Below are 15,697 nucleotides of genomic sequence, written 5' to 3'. Positions count from 1 at the left end.
GATTATGAACAACAGTCACAAACCAAATGACAAAGACTAAATTATTCAAATAGGAGTATTAAAATTCCAGGCAAAAAGGTACATAAATAAATACAAAATTAAAATACACGTGTGAACTGTCTAATCTACCAAAGGATTTGCAATTCTGTCCTGTCATTGAGATTCCTACACCTCTGTCAGTTAGCACAGCCGGGGGGGGGGGGGGACACCACTGTCTTTATTTACTTCCTGGCCTAGGCCAAAACAATGTCCTACTTCCCAGAATTCTTCAGGAAAAAAGGGGTTTGCTCAGCTAAGCACACCCTCCTGCCTGTATGTCTGCGCTAAGAGTAGGTGGATTCCAAGAATTAAATGCTACACAATTCATCTGCCCTTTCTCAAGATGGCCACAGCCAGAAATGCTAGGGGGTTGTTTTTCAAAGTGATTTCTCAGCAAAAAAATGCATGGAGTCATGGCTGGATGGGGGAGTTTGCTTTGAATATTAAAAATGAATTAAATTGCATTTTTTGTTTGTGGTGCTCAGATGAAGAGTAGTTAGGTTTTAAAAAGGATCCTGTCAGGTCTCTAAATAAATAATGAAGGGCCTTCATGCCAGAATCATCGGGTATTATTTTAACCACTTCCCGACCAGCGCACGACGATGTATGTCGACAGAATGGCACGGGCAGGCATATTGGCGTACAGGTACGTCCAATATTCAATGCCGCCCTGCCATCGGGAGCGCGCCGGCGGCGGCGCGCTCCCGCGCTGGTCGGGACCCCCGCGATCGTCTCACGGAGCGGCCGAATGGAGGAAATGCCGTGTAAACAGCATTTCTCCATTCTGCCTAGCAACTAGTGACGCTGATCTCTGCTCCATGTGATTGGAGCAGAGATCAGTGTTCACTAAATGAAAGCCCAACCCCCCCACAGTTAGTAACACACCCCTAGGAACACTTAACCCCTACACTGCCACCCACTGGTTAACCCCTTCACTGCCAGTGTCATTTACACAGGAATCACTGCATTTATATAGCAGTGATTACTGTATAAATGACAATGGTCCCAAAAATGTGTCAAATATGTCCGATGGGTCCCCCACAATGTCGCAGTCACAATAAAAATCGCTGATCGCCGCCATTACTAGTAAAAAAAAAATAATAAAAAATTATTAATAAAAATGCTATAAAACTATCCCTATTTTGTAAACGCTATAACTTTTGCGCAAACCAATCAATAATCGCTTATTGCGATTTTTTTACCAAAAATATGTAGAAGAATACGTATCGGCCTAAACTGAGGGAAAAAAATGTTTTTTTATATATTTTTGGGGGATATTATAACAAAAAGTAAAAAATAATGCGTTTTTTTCAAAATTGTCGCTCTATTTTTGTTTATAGCGCAAAAAATAAAAACCGCAGGGGTGATCAAATACCACCAAAAGAAAGCTCTATTTGTGGGAAAAAAAGGACGTCAATTTTGTTTGGGAGCCACGTCGCACGACCGCGCAATTGTCAGTTAAAGCGACGCAGTGCCGAATCGCAAAAAGTGGTCTGGTCTTTGACCAGCAAATTGGTCCGGTCTGAAAGTGGTTAAATAACGCTACACATTTACAAATATTTTTTAAAAAGGTTTGAAATTAAAGAGGTTGGGGTTCTGATCCATGGTTTTCGACCTGCACCAGACCCTCTTCCATATAACGGTCCACAGTGAGGCAAAGTTGGCCCTATTGCATTGCCCGATTCCAGGCCTATACACATCACAGCAGAAGCTGGGTACTTATCTTTTTATATCTGCTAAACGGACCAAAGCCCAGGCCTGGAAGACCCTGGGTGTTGACCTTCAAGGGGTGAAGTCACGTATGACTGCCTTGATGCTTCATGAGCAGATGTCTAGCATTGTGAACGACTCACACCCCAAAGATCTCAAAGTCTGGGAACCTTGGATTTCCTACGAGTTCTCCTCACTCCAACCGGCTTGTTCGGGCCTCCTCTGACTGCTTCCAGCAGCATATCTGAGTCTGAGTTATTTTTCCTTCCTTCTCTAGACTCTTTCTTCTTGTTCTTACAGACTCCATCTTTTGGGGTTGGTCTTAGGAATGGGAGGACTGAGTAGAGGAAGGAAGGTTTAACTATGATTGTTATGTTTGTATTCCTTTTGGATTCTTCTGTAAAAGCTGATCATTCTTTAGCCCCTGTTGGGGTGACTTATATGCTTGCTTTTGATTTCTTACCTTTTGGCTTAAAACCAATACACTGAAACAGAAATTAGAGAGGTCGTTCAGGCTCCTTCAGAAAAAATTTTAAGTCAGCAGCTACAAATACTACTACTAAAATATACAATGTGGTCCTCATTCTATAAAGTTTGGACACACCTGGGTTAAAGGCTCGCTTGGATTCTAACTGCCGTGTTTGCCTTCACTTCTTCTTCCATTGACAACCTCTGAATTAGAGATTGACAGAAATTGAGAGTGAAAATAAAAAATATGAAAAAAAATTAAAAATCAAAACAGGTACAAAAAAAAAATTATTTTAAGAGAGCAAGGAATGGATAAGGCCTCCATCACCACCAGTTAGTTACCCAGCTGGGGAGACTTCCTCTCATTTCATGTGGTAGTAACAGGAATAAATGCATTAGGAAAAGGAAAACCTCCTTAAAAGGACAAGAAAGTAGAGTAAATTAGACAGATGTTCCAACACTTCCCCACATTCTAAAACAAAGTTTTGTCAGGAGTCCGTTTTTAAAATAATTACCACCAAACACCATCAGTTTAATTAAAAGACTTTGCTTTAGCACCAGCGACATGATCGTAATGTAATATAGAAGTAGTGCACAGACTAACACAAATGTTGTCCAAAGGTTGAATGCTACGTGAAATATATTTAAATTCAATTCCAAAACTGCTAATTTAATTTCCCGCTTGTGAAAATGACTTAAAATATGTTTCAAATGTCTTCGTAATTGAAAACAAGTTTTCACTCATTGAAAGGAAATCTGCATGATTACACTTGTTCTAAGAAATGGGACTGAAAAACGCAGGGCGGGTCGGAGAATTCGCATAATGATATTCATTATAAATGGCCTAGCGGAATGACTGCATTAAAGGACTGTCTCGTATAACACTATCTTAGATCACATCTTCCAATAGGTAACCAGAGTTGCACACATTGCCTCCAAAATCCACAACTCTTTTCCATATATACATATTTACTACATTCTAATCAAGTACACCTTGCTTGCAGCATGTAATCTAATACAATGTAACAGAGCCCAATACTGAGGGGGGTATGCCAAAACCATTTAAGGATCGCATAGCCGGAAACATATGGGGATAGTTTGGTAGATTAGATCTTTGCATGTATATAACATAAATGCGTAGACACAGGGAAACATCAGCTAGCCCAAAGTCATCCTTAGCTATGGCCAGTAGCTAAATATAAGGATATGAAAAACAATTGGGCACACCTATAACCTGGATGTCTCTCCAGTAGTCTTAGCCCTTATACACACGGTCGGAGATTCCGACAACCAAATCCGTCTGAGTAATTCCGACGGATTAATTCCAGAAGAGGTCCGGAAGTGATGTTGCATACACACGGTCGGACTAAGTTGTCGGAAAATCCAATTGTACATAACGTGATGACATTATTTAGTTACGACGGTACTACGTTCAGGCTAGTAGCCAATAGCTTTGGTCTAGGAATTTGATCTGAGCATGAGAGGCACTTTGTCCGTTGGAGTAGGCTACACATGATCAGAGTATGTCCGATAGGAGCATTTTGTCAGAAAATTTTACCGGCAAGTTGGAAAACTTGGTCCGTCGGATACTCCGACGGAAACAGTCCGATGCAGACCACACACAGTCGGAATATCCGACAAAACGGTCCGATAGGAAACATTCCATAGGAATCTCCGACCGTGTGTACAAGGGCTTACAGTTGTGTTAAATAAATAGCACATTGTATAAGTATTCCCCACTTCCTTTCCTAGGGACTTTACTATATTTTATAGTGTTACAGCCTAGAAATAAAATGGATTCAACTGGGATTTTTGTAATTTTATTTAAAAATTATACTCAACACTTCCAAAATTTTTTTATCATGAAAGAAAAGGTAAAGGGATTGTAAATTAAAAAAAAAAAAAAAAAAACATGCCTATACTCACCTGCTCTGTGCAAGGGTATTGCACTGAGCAGCCCCGGTTCTCTTCATCTGGAGTCCCCCATCGGCACTTCATGCTCACACTCTTTATTGGGTGCCCCCATGGAATGCCGTATTCCATGGGGGCACCCATGCAGGCTTGCTCCCGAGTCCCACTGCTGGGCCCATTGACACAGACATTGGGACTCGGCCCCGCCCCCCCCTGCTCCTGTGTTACAATTTTTGATTGACAGCAGTGCAAGCCAATAGAGAGCGGGAGCCAATTAGGCTAGCAAAAGCGCCTGGAGCCGCAGAGCTCCTTCTGCTCATCACTGGATCAGATTGGGCTCAGGTAAGAAAAAGGGAAGGTCTGTGGGGGAGCTGCAGCACAAGTGGTTGTTCCCCTTAATGCAAAGAATGCATTAAGGTGAAAAGCCTTAAGGCTTTACAACCACTTTAAAGGATAAGCTCACCTTCGGGAACATATTACATGCTCCGCCCATTTTTAGGGAGGAACATGTAACATGTTCCCGATGCTGCAGCCATTCCCCAATTCCCGCACTCCCTGTAACAATGATCTTCTCCCCGTACCTGCTGTCACTATTTGAAAAGAGCGCGACCATGCGGGGCTCCGCCCACATGACCGCATCATTCATTCACAGAGTTCTGTGAATGAACAAACTACAAATACTGACAGCCTTTGTAGTTCTCAATCAAGAGCGATGTACGGGCAGACAGCTCCCACTGACAATCTACAGGAGTCCTGCATGGCACACGTGACCTGGTGATCATGGGTGCAATGCTTTCCGGGCTCCTACAAATAAAAAATAGAAAACGTAAAAAAAAATTTTACCTGCAAAAAAATTTTGCAATTTTTATGTTTAAAAAGTGAACTTATCCTTAACAAGTAAACCCACCTCCTCCAAATAAGTAAATGGTCTTGTGGTTAGTCTTTTGGGTGTCTATCAGCTCTGAATATCTGAATTATAGTTTGTGCCTGTTCTTCTTTTAGAAAGATTACTCTAGCATTGTCAGGCTGGATAGAAACCACTGGAAAACAGCAATTTTCAAGTCATCTTACACATTTACTGAAACAGGGTTTCCTCTAGGATTGTCTTGTATTTGGCTCCTTCCATCTCACCCTCAATCCTGTGCAGTTCTCCAGGCCCCGCAGATGAAACCCATCCACTACCACCAGCATGCTCCATCGTGTTCTCAAGGTATTAAGCATTGTAGGCTGACACATTTAGCATTTTATTACAAAGACATGACTTTCAGTTTTGGGCTGAGGAGGTAGAAAAAACGACATACTTGCTGTGCTTCCCCATATCAGGGGCAGGTGGTAGTATTTATTTATTTTTTATTTTGGGGGGGGGGGGTGGTTGGCAAACAGTGCACCTGCACCTAACCCTCCCCCCCCAGGTCGGGTTGGTCAGTCGGTGCACTTACCCAATTAATGATGGGCAATCACAGGCGCCTTCCCCTGTTTTCATCCGCAAGCATCACAAGCGACTTCTCCTTCCCCTGCTTGCCGGCTTCTGTTTCCTCCCTTCATCCTTGGCGCCCAATCACAATGCTTCTCCTTTCGGCCAATCGGAAAACGCACTTCCTGACTGGCGGAGAGGAGATTCAGTGTGAGAATAGTGCATATTAATTCGCTATTCTCAAATACCTGGTGTCAGGGCTGGCTTAGCCCTTCCTTCTCTGGGCTGGCTGCTCAGCTGTCGGCTAATTGCCAGCTCTCATCTCTCTCCAGTTACCAGCTGTTCCTGATGATGCTCGTCTGACCTGCCTGCTTAAAGCTGTCCAGCTCACTTCATCTCTGCCTTCGCCTTGGTCACATCACAAGAAACCATCTCCTGCAGTTCTGTTTAAAGATTGGCTTGCTGACTTCCCTTCTGGCTCCTTATCCTGCTTGCTGTTGCTCTATTTGGATCCCTGACTTCTGGCCTGGCTGATTACCCGATCTGGTTATTGAACTCTGGACTGGCTGACTACTCTATCCGGTTACTGGACTCTGGTTATGCTTACTCTATTTACCTTTTTATTTTTTATTAATAAACAAGTGTGATTTAATTGTACTTCTGTCTCGGTCTGGTTCATGGTTTCTGACACCTGGGTGGGCTCAGAGTGCATTCTCTGCACGCTGAGCTCACCCCATTTTGAAGCCTATTAGAGCCTCCGCACATTGTAATTCATGTGTCCGGTGTCCTAAAAGGGGCTGGGCATATGGATGGGGGGGCGCGCACATGCACCCTTAATGGACGGGCCGCCTCCTGCCCCATATGCATCTTGGAGAACTATGAATGGAGTCAACGACTGTTTTTACCAATGCCTTTCTGCATATTGCTATTCCATAAAATCTTTCCTGGCTGTCCCGCAGTATAAATGGATATCCTTCACCAGATAGAGTGATTGTGCCATATTCTTGACATTTTTAAAAAGGGATTTAATGAAGCTCTGGGGATTATATTTTATAACCTGATCCTGACCAGTGATGTGGCAGTCTCCATGGTATTTATGGTGCTGTTTAGCTATGCCATCGTCCAAATCCACAGGACCTTCTAGAAATGGGCGTTTTTATTTTTAGACCCCGTGACACTTTTTAAATCTCATAAGATGGTCCCATCCAACATATTGCACAAAAAACAGAGGGGTCAGACCAGACCTTAATCTTCCTTCTTTCATCCAATATATTATGTGACATCTGAAAGCAACTAGTTGAACAAAAGCTGATTTAGGGGTTTCAGAGCAAAGAGGGCAAATATTTACGAAGTCATAGTTTTTAATTTTTTTTATTTGTAAAGAAATTGGAATTTTTTTTCTATTTAGGGCCCTTTCACATTGATCAGTTTTTCAGTAAAAAAAAAAAAAAAAAAAAAAAGAAAGCGGAAGAAAAATGTATCCATTTAAATCATATGGGACTCGTCACATTGGTCGGTTGAATTTCAGTTGCATTTTTGGCTACTTTCACACTGTTCCATTGCGAAAACGTGGCAAAAAATGCATACTCTTCCGTTTTTTTTTTTTTTTTTTAAAGGAGTTGTAGAGGCAGAAGGATTTTTATCTTAATGCATTCTACGCATTAAGATAAAAAGCCTTCTGTGTGTAGCAGCCGCCCCCAGCACCCCCTAATACTTACCTAAGCCCCATCTCTATCCAGCGATGTCCACGAGTCCCTCGCCCACCAGAGACGCTCCCTCCTGATTGGCTAACTGACTTTTTCTCAGCCAATCAGGGGAGAAAGAGGACAGGGTCGAACGGCAGCTCTGTGTCTGAATGGCCACACAGAGCTGCAGCTTGACTCAGGTGTCCCCATAGAAAGCTGCTTGCTGTGGGGGCACTCGACAGGAGGGAGGGGCCAGAAGCAGCAAAGAGGGACCCGAGAAGAGGAGGATTGGGGCTTGTTCTGTTGCCTCCACTGATCAGAGGAGGCAAGTATAACATTTGTTATTTTAAAAAGAATAAAAAATAAATACGATACTTTACAAGCACTTTAAAATGAAATGAATGAAAATCTGTTTAAAAACTGATCAGTGTGAAAGGGCCCTAGCATTCACCAACTCTTGCTGTCTATTACATATGAAAATGTAGCAAAATGTCAGTACTGGGAAGCACTTCACAGTCATGAAATTGCAACTTTGAAGTTTAAAGTGATCATAAAGGATCACTTTATTTTTTTTAAATAAACATGTCATACTTACCTCCACTGTGCAGCTCGTTTTGCACAGAGTGGCCCCGAACCTGCTCTTCTGGGGTCCCTCGTCGGCTCCTCCCCGCATTAGATAACCCCCTTGGAGAAGCGCTCTCCCGAGGGGGTTACCTTGCAGGCGCGCTCCTGAGTCCAGCATTCGGCATCCATAGATGCCAAATGCAGGACTCGGCCCTGCCCCCCATCATTGGATTTGATTGACAGCAGCGGGAGCCAATGGTTGCGCTGCTATCAATCTATCCAATCAAGAGCTGGGAACCTGTGGAGAGAGGGTCGGCGGGGACGTGCCTATGGAAATTCGGGGCTCAGGTAAGTAAAACAGGTGGGCCGGTGACTGCAAGGTGTTTTTTCACCTTAATGCATAGGATGCATTAGGGTGAAAAAACACGAGCCTTTACAACCCCTTTAAATGTCATCGGTTATATATCAAGCAGAGACAAAGAAGGTTATGTAACACGACTTCAGGAAACAAACACTCCCACCTCCCATACGTGGAGCTCTGTGAACTCTGGCTGCAGAACATGGATTTTGAGAAATGCAATTACCTGAAAACAAATCGCATACTTGTAATTCAGAATCCCATGGTGCACAATAGCGGAATTTTCAGAAAGGATGGATACAATGGCTGCGAATACCTTATCGACACTTCCAGATGGTGGGTCTCCACTGGGTGCTGTGGTTCCTCCCACCAGGGGAGGAGACATCGCCTAGTGTGAAAAATGCCGACACTTCGGAAGTGTTGGATCGTACCAATGCTCTCGGCTGTGCAAAAGAACAACGTTTTTACTTTGCCTAGCTTTTCTATTACATGGGCTGCTGGCTAGAATTTTTTTTTAGACAGCAGGGTCAATTTAGGCACAGCCAACGAAAAGAACTGGTTAATAAATTAAAAGCCAAAATCTGTTTCAGACTACAGAAAAAAAAACAATACACTGATTGCCTTATTCTGACCTTCCTTAGCTTGGCAGCACCCTGTGCGGACAAGAATATAAAAAAAAAAAGCCCCACACCCAACCCAACAAACACCAAGTGAACTGCCAGCAAATCATTAAATATCCAAACATCTTCAGTAGAACAATGAAAGTGAAGGTTCATACAGAGCATTCATTAGTCCGCTTTCCCTAGGACACGTCAGGCTTTTCCCTTAATGGCGTTGACGCTGAGGGCTTATGACAACAAGTCGGTCTGGTACATGCCAAGTGGAAACAGACAAAGGAGAAAGTTTGGACTATGTCACAGCCGCCAGATTCCACTGGAGTTTGCTGCAGGCTGAAATGTTACTATGAAATCGTCTTTTGTAAAAACCACAATACAGTAAAAACAAATTAGTGATTACATAAGGAACTTGATGAAAGAATCTCCCGTGTGCGAGATGAGACAGCAATTTCTACGCACAAAGCTGGCGATTTAACTATTGTGTGTGCAGGAAAACCCGATGACGGGCGCACGCCGAGGCCTGGCCGCTGCGTTTCTTTACACAGTTAAAACCACAGAACCGAGTCTGTGTATTTAGACAGCTTTGTACTTAAGCCCTACCCTGCCAGTGCAAGTCAGTGCTTGAAGTCTTCTCTCCAATATAAATCAGTTTTCCTTAGCTCCTTCCTTATTTTAATACTTGGACTCGTCTTTCCAGAACGTGCTTAAACTCTGCGCTTATTCATTGAAAGCTTAGCTAGAGCACCTTCTGAGTGACTGCAGCAACAGGGGATGTGGCAGATAGAGCGTTTCACAATTCATTAGCTGGAATAAAGCTGTTCCAACCACACCTGTATAATATAAAGCGTGATAATCTTCTAAACAGTGGAGAGGAAGGAGTGTGAAATATCACAGAGAACATTTTCAGCAATGTAAGCAGATTTGGTTAAGAAAAGTGGCTCAATTCCAAGCATTCTCCTTTAATGGATGAGCACATGAAAATCTCAAATAAAAGTTGAATTCTGGGTTATAAAAAGCTGTGCTCAAGAAACATAACTACTATTATATTACAAAAGCAATTGTTCTTAAAGTGGAAGAAAAGTCCAAGGCTCCATTCACACTTGTGCAAATTGTCATGCAACTTTGGACATAAAAGTTGCATGACAAGTCCTTCCCCATGTTTTTCAATGATAACCATTCATATATGCACGACTTAAAGAGGAAGTAAACCCCGATGGGTTTACTTCCTCTTTGTCTCCCTGCAAAGGTAAAGCATAATGGGCTACTATGCATTGCATAGTAGCCCATTATGTGTCACTTACCTAACACAGGAGCCAGCGATGTCACTGATGTCCCCTGTAGTCCGAAGCATCCATCTTCTTCCGGGTATCGCTGCTCCGGCCACTCACAGCGCCAGAGCAGCGATGACGTCACTCCCGCGCATGCGCAGGGGAGCCGCCACTAACGGCATATCGCCTGCTAGTGCGCCTGCTCGCCGCTGTCTACAGAGCATGCACCGTAGACAGCTGTCACTGTCTTTTAGTAAATATCTCCTAAACTGTGTAGGTTTAGGAGATATTTCTTGTGCCGCGTACACACGGGCGGACTGTATGGCGTACTTAGTCCGTCAAAACACATTTCAGCGGACAGTCCGCTCGTGTGTGGGTTTCAGCTGACTTTTTCAGCGTGCAGTCTGGCGTACTAAGTATTTCGGAATTTCCATAATTCTGTCCATCATACTTTGGTTTCAGCGGACAATACGGTCGTCAGTGTGCTAGTTGGACGGACTAAGAATGGCGCATGCCCAGAAAGGATTTACACGGCGGAAGGGTGCTTTGCTGTGTATTGGACTTCCTATTTCTAGTCCCGTCGTACGTGCTGTACACGTCATCGCGCAAGCTTTCGAGGGACTGTTCGTGTATCCGTGTGTGGTCAAGTCCGTTCAGTGGAAAGTATGACGGACTGTCCGTCGGATTGTATGACGGACTAAGTACGCCATACAATCCGCTCGTGTGTACGCGGCATTGGACCTACAGGTAAGCCTTAATCTAGGCTTACCTGTATGTCAAAGTGGTTTGTAAGGGTTTACAACCACTTTAAAGTTGCAGCGACTTCAAAGTAGTTCATGCACTACTTTGGTACGACTTTGATACAACCCGAGGGCCATAGACTTTAATGTTAACTCAGAAGTTGCATGAAAGTGGTGTCTGAATGTTATACAATGCAACTCGTGTGCAACAGTTGAGCATTATCACTGGTCAAAGCCAAAGTCACATACAAGTTGCACCCAACCAAAGTTGTGACAAAGTTGTACTCCAAAGTCGGCGCAACTTTGGAGTCATACAAGTTTGAATGGAGCCTAATGCTATTGTCCACTGCTGACAACACAGAACTGTTCCAGGCTTTGGAAGGATCCTGACCATATTGTTGGGATTCATCTAGCTGCCCGATTGACAGCTGGCTCCAAATTTTGGTGCGTGTCTGGGAACCGAAGCCAGCTACACCTGCCCCCTCTTCTGTTCGGCGCTCCAGTGAGTGCTGGAGGTGCATAGTGGAGAGCGCTGACTGACAATCATCGCTCTCTGTGCTGAACACACAGAGAACTGAGCGATCTGTGGTCATGTGATTGCTCAGTGTCCGGGCTTAGAACAGACATGAGACAACCGCAGCATCATACTGATGCTGCAGCATACAGGCGAGTATGAAAGGTTATTTTTATGTATCCCGAACTTCACCTTTAAATAGGGAAATTTCTGAGAGAAAAAAAAAAAACATAGCAATGGCAATTAAAATGGAATAGTTGTTAGGGGTGAAGGGGGCATATTTGACTACAATCACCTGAAAGGTAGAATGGTTAAAATGTACTTTTCACAAAAAAAAAAACAGCTGTGTCAATTTGTGCATTTTATATTTAGCTAGAGTTCAGCTTTAACCTCGAACAGGGAAAAGGGATAGCTTTGCTCACAGTCATGCAATGTGTGCACTTTGGCACCCCTCAATACAGTTGAGAAATAAAAGCCTGGCAGCTGGAAAATATAGCTTAAGTTCTGCATTTCCAGGCTACATTGCAAGCCTCAGTCATATTCCTTAGGTTACTGCTTCCTTTAATCACAGTATTTAAACCTTACAAAGGAAACTTATGAAAAAAATGTGTCCCAGTAGATCACAAAACAAGGAGCTTTTTCATTGCCTATAGCCTGACTTACTTTAGAATCTGATGTCTTGCCAAAATGTATTTTTCTGCAATGTTGAAAAAAAAAAAAAGTATATAGGCATAAATTCAACAGCAAAGGCCTTTTATAAGATGGCCAACCGCCATAAAAAAAAAAAAAAAAAAAAAAAGACAGAAAATAAATGCACAGTACTAAAATTAGTGTATGGCAGGGCCAATAAAGAAGGATTTTCGTGAAGAGATGTTTAATGTTCCATTTGCTAATGACAAACATGAAGCGTCTTGGAAACATTCCCACGTTGCACAGCAATGGACTGGGCTACATAGTGTATTTGACCGATGATTGTCAGAGTGACATTTAAAGCCCAATTGAAGCCACAGAATCTGATATTGATTCTAGACAATCTCCACTTTCATGGTTTTATCTCCACATTCCTGCTATAGTGTTTGTGCGTTTTGCATAAATAAGACTATAGTCCAAAAAGCACCAGAAAATGACTGTACTGCCCAACGCACTCTGTAACCAACAGATCTGGTCAGAACCCTCCACGTTCTCTGCACTCTTTCACACATAGGAGTTGATTTACTAAAACTGTAGTGTGCAAAATCTGGTGAAGAAACCAATCAGCTTCCAGTTTTCTTTTTTTTTTGTCAAAACTTAAAGCGTTTGTTACCCCAACAGTTCATATTGCTGATATGTGGCTGCTGTACCATGTACTTGTATGAGAAAGTCTCCTGTTCTCTTTGTATTGCTTCTTTTATGTAAAAACCCTGGTGTTCCCGTCAGTACCTCTGCTTTCCTATGAAAAACTGACCACATTAAGCAGGAGTAAACACCATGGTCAGTTCTCTAGCTATGCTGGGAACTCAGCCTGCTCTCCTCCAATGATCAGACTTCTCCTGACACGCCCCCACTGCACAGCCATTCTATGCAGCTGAGAACAGAGGGAATGTGATCACTTATAAAAAAAAAAAGGGAAAAAAGGTATGTATCATGTTTTTCATCTATACAAAAATGTTTTGCATTTCATTTCTATTTTAAAACTAAATGGGTTGTTTTTAAAGGTGATCATTTACAATCACTTCAATTGAACAAGCTGAAGTTAGAAGTTGATTGGCTACCATGCACAGTTGCACCAGATTTTGCACTTTCCAGTTTTAGTAAATCAAGTCCATAGTGCGTTGACTGGCAGTTTTCCAAACTAGATTAACCAATTTCCACACGCCCAACATCATATGACATCGTCAGGTTGGAGCGGTGATGTCTGAATGATGCCTGCAGCTACAGGCTTCATTCAGATATCTTATTTTAGAGCCAGCAATTCCTTACTCCATAAGAATGATCATAGTGGCTGTTCAGCCGCTTGATCTTTCTTATAAGTGGCAAGAGGGGACAACCACCCTTCCATATTTCTACCAACTCACCAGATCAGTGAGCTGGAGAAATGATCTGCTGGTGCCAGATGCTGACAATAGAGATTTACAGCAGGTGAGATGGTCCCCGAAGTCTCTATGATATTTCAGAGGCCTCTGGTTTTTGAAAGAATGCCACCGCCTCGTTTGGGAAGCTGAGATCTTTTTTTATTTTTTATTTCAGGCTTCCCAGCCTAGAGGTGAGATGTGGGGACTTACTGACCCCAGATCTCACTGTAAAGAGGACCCGTCATGCCATATTCCTATTACAAGGGATATTTACATTCCTTGTAATAGGAATAAAAGTGATTAAAAAAAATTTAAAAATAAAGCATCAAACTAGAAAAATTTAAGTAAAATTAACAATACAAAAAAATGAAAACGCCCCTGTCCCTGCGTGCTTGTTTGCAGAAGCGAAGGTGACGCTCTACATATGAAAACGATGTTCAAACCACACTTGTGAGGTATCGCCAAGAATGCTAGAGCGAGAGCAATAATTCTAGCTCTAGTCTTCCTCTGTAACTCAAAACATGTAACCTTTAACAAAAATGTATTGCGTCGCCTATGGGGATTTTCAAGTACCAAAGTTTGGTGCCATTTCACTAGCGTGTGCAATTTTGAAAGCGTGACATGTTGGGTATCAATTTATATCATCTTTCACATTATATAAAAAAAGTTGAGCTAACTTTACTGTTTTTGTTTTTAAGTTAATGCATAAAACATCCCCCAAAAAACGGCATTTGAAAATTGCTGCACAAATACCGTGCAAGATAAAGAATTGCAACGACCGCCATTTTATTCTCTAGGGTCTCTGTTAAAAAAAAAAAACATAATGTTTGGGGGTTCTGTGTAATTTCCTAGCTAAAAAAATTATGATTTTTACATGTAGGAGAGAAATGTCAGAATTGGCCTGGGTAGCAAGTGGTTAATGTCACTGCCCGGAGGTGCACTGCAGTAAGCTCCAGTGAAATGCAGTTTACAATTTACCACAGAGCACAGGTAGGTACCACGTGTCACCGCACAGAAGCACAACGAACCATGCGGCTGTAAAGTGAAATGAATGGGGTGTCGCTTTGTGCACTTCAAACTAAGTTAGAAAAAAAAGAAAAAAGAAAAAAGAACACTGTGGGATGCACTGAAACGCATATCACAGCGCCCCCTATTGCCCACTCACTGCAGCCAAAAATTGACAGCTGCCTGCACACCAAACCAGAGCATTTTGTGCGCGGGCATTATGAACTGGCCCTGTAAGGCCGCGTACACACGCGGGGACTGTCTGCCGAAACTAAGTTCGTCAAACAGTCCGCTCAAACTTTTGAATGAACGAACACGCCCACACACGGCACTTTTTGAGCGGACAAATACGGCAAACTTTGTTCGTCGTACTAAGTCCGCGCAACTTTTGAAATGAACGGACTCGCCCACACACGAGGCAACAGTCCGCTCATTTCGAGCGCGTGTGCAGGTAGGCGGGAATGTACTTAAAGGGGAACCCCAACGCCGAAAAAAATCGGCGTGGGGGTCCCCCCAAAGTCCACAACAGACCCTTGTCCGAGCACGCTACCCGGCCGGCCAGGAAAGGGGGGCGAGCGAGCGCGCCCCCCCTCCCGAGCCGTACCAGGCCGCGTGCCCTCAACATGGGGGGTGCCTTGGGGAAGGGGGGGCCGCGCGGCCCCCCCACCCCAAAGCACCTTGTCCCCATGTTGATGAGGACAAGGGCCTCTTCCCGACAACCCTGGCCGTTGGTTGTCGGGGTCTGCGGGCGGGGGGCTTATCGGAATCCGGGAGCCCCCTTTAATAAGGGGGCCCCGGATACCGGCCCCCCACCCTATGTGAATGAGTATGGGGTACAATGTACCCCTACCCATTCACCTGTGAAAAAAAGTACAAAAAAAAAACACAACACAGGGTTAAAATATTTTATTGCACAGCTCCGGGGGTCTTCCGTCTTCGGGGGTCTTCTCGCCGGACTCCTCCGCTATCTTCTTGTAGCTCTTTTGCTAGCGGAGGAGTCCGGCTTTCTTCCTCCCCGCCGCCGGCCTCTTCTCCCGACTTCGGGGGTCTTGTCCCCCTCTTCGGTTCTTCTGCCGGGCCACCGCGCCTTCTTGTAGCTCTTTTACAGGCGGTGGCCCGGTCTTCTGTCGCCGCTGTCGCCTCTTCCGGTCGCCTTCCGTTCTTCTTGTTCTTCTTCTTCTTCTTCTCCAGGAGATGTTGACGCGTCGCTCTCTCCGGCCGGAATGCCAGAGCCGCGCTGTGCGGCCACTTATATAGTGACAATGGGGCGGTGTCACATGGTATATGTCACATGGGTTGGTCACATGGTGACCCCGCCCCCTTACGATGTCATAGTCCCCATGTGACATCAAC

The 15,697-nt window shown here is 43.8% G+C and overlaps 1 protein-coding gene across 2 annotated transcripts in view; it reads right to left on the bottom strand.

The window, feature by feature from the left end:
- Positions 1-15,697, bottom strand: part of THADA (THADA armadillo repeat containing) — a 930,763-nt gene that overhangs the window by 693,577 nt on the left and 221,489 nt on the right. The gene's annotated exons all lie outside the window — the stretch shown is intronic.

The sequence above is a fragment of the Lithobates pipiens genome, unplaced genomic scaffold (assembly GCF_037356315.1).
Source record: "Lithobates pipiens isolate NorthernLeopardFrog02 unplaced genomic scaffold, aLitPip1_a1.2 Scaffold_18, whole genome shotgun sequence".
NCBI classification, from domain to species: Eukaryota; Metazoa; Chordata; class Amphibia; order Anura; family Ranidae; genus Lithobates; species Lithobates pipiens.
This window is presented reverse-complemented; position numbering and strand designations above follow the sequence as displayed.